Source organism: Prionailurus viverrinus, chromosome C2, assembly GCF_022837055.1.
Source record: "Prionailurus viverrinus isolate Anna chromosome C2, UM_Priviv_1.0, whole genome shotgun sequence".
Taxonomy (NCBI): Eukaryota; Metazoa; Chordata; class Mammalia; order Carnivora; family Felidae; genus Prionailurus; species Prionailurus viverrinus.
This window is the reverse complement of record NC_062569.1, coordinates 69,181,442-69,183,200: the sequence shown is the minus strand read 5'-3', so window position 1 is coordinate 69,183,200 and position 1,759 is coordinate 69,181,442. Positions and strand designations below refer to the sequence as shown.

At 40.8% G+C, this 1,759-nt stretch overlaps 1 non-coding gene across 1 annotated transcript; it reads left to right on the top strand.

Moving 5' to 3' along the window:
• Window positions 1-1,424: 1,424 nt before the first annotated feature.
• Window positions 1,425-1,532, top strand: LOC125175834 (U6 spliceosomal RNA). Its single transcript, XR_007156007.1, has one exon. It is a non-coding gene; the product is annotated as a U6 spliceosomal RNA (small nuclear RNA).
• Window positions 1,533-1,759: the final 227 nt, after the last annotated feature.

The window sequence follows — 1,759 nt, the reverse complement described above, 5'->3', positions numbered from 1 at the left end:
GTAGGAAACTCTAAATACAGATATCTGACACCATGGTTCTTGGAGTCTGTTTTCTATGCCCCTTTCTAAAACCAGCGTTTTACCTGGGCCTGCCAACAGCTTATCCATCCTGTACTGGGGAACCTTCTTTCTCTTTTCTTTCTATATCCCATCTCAAACAAAGGTAGCAAAAAAAAAAAAAAACAGTTGGCAGAATAACCTCTATAGAATTGTATACTTCTCCCAGTGAAGTGAGTTTTTACATTATGAGATGGAATGCGTTAACATTTCTTTCTCAAGTGAGGGATTGCCCTAGAACAATGGGCCACTGCTTGTGTTACTAACGAATAAAACTACATTAAGGTGGTAAACAAGGATCTAACAGGCTCTCCAAGGTCAAATTTTAGCTTTTGCTTTTGAAATATAGCAGTTTCTTAGAATAAGTGTCATAAAGGTAGGTTTACCCCAATGGGTGGAAACTGAATATTTTATCACTGACATTGTTTAGAATTGCCACTGCATGGTGATAATTTAAAAAGCAGACTTCTTTAAATTGATTTGATTACTGTTTTTCAGTATTCTACAGACAATACACGCTCTTATTGCCTGCACAGGGAGAATAGTGGGATGGCAAGTGGGCGGACTATTCCCCTTACGGCCCCCTCCCTGCCACTTTTTGGAATCTCCCCAAATGGCAACTCTCTTTTGTTTAATAGCTTAAAGAACCAGGTTCCATCTATAGAATCACCAGAGAAAGTGCTGGCAGCATTTTGGGGGTAAAAGGGAATGACTAAATATTTGCTTATATACGTTCCTGATTTCTAGGAACATATGTTTTGTTCCTTCAAGACGAAAACTCTTATTCAACTGAATAAGAATGGGGGGGATGAATGTCTGTGCAGTGTTCCATCTAGAAAGCATCTGGCCAAAATGGGGTGCTCAAAGAGTGTGCTATTGAGTTTTGTCTCAAATTTTCTTAGGTAGTCTCCTGCACATCTAGTGTACTAGTTTCTGTTAACAAAGTGTAAAGTAGACAGATTTGGAATAGAGACTGTGAATCAGAACACTGGTTTGGGCTACCTTTCTTGCCCAGGGCCAAGGAGGGCAAAGGTTTCACATTGAATATAACAACAAAAAGAAAGTTTGGAAACAGACCGCCTGGGTTTGACCCTGTCTGTACCACTGTCAGCTGTGAAATTGGGCAGGTTATTTAGTTCTCCGTGTCCTAATTTTCTTATCCACAAGCTGGAGAGAAGAACACTATTTTTTTTTTAATTAGAGTTGTCATGCAGATTAAATGAGGTAAGTCGAGCACAGCATTCTGCAGGATGTGGGGACCAGGGATGATCGTGCACTGTTTGTGGGTGTGAAGTCTGGCGAGAACCAGCTCAGAGAGAAAACTGGCAGCACTTAACCGGATTAAGTAATAAAAGCACACATACGGAGTGCTCGATTCAGCAGCACATATACTAAAATTGGAACAATACGGAGAAGACTAGCATGGCCCGTGCACAAGGAGGGGACACACACACACACACACACACACACACACACACACACACTAACTTAGTGATTCCATTCCTAGGAATAGAGCCCAGAGAGATGCTTACCCAGCACCAAAGGACAAGTGTCTTCAATTAAGTAGGGATGGAAACTAACATTAATGGAGTTTCTACCATGTGCCAGACACTCTCTGCATAGGTTGTTTCATTCAATCCTCAAAGCACCCTTAACAAAATTATTTTATCTGTCTAACAATTGGGAGAAATCATTCTCAGTG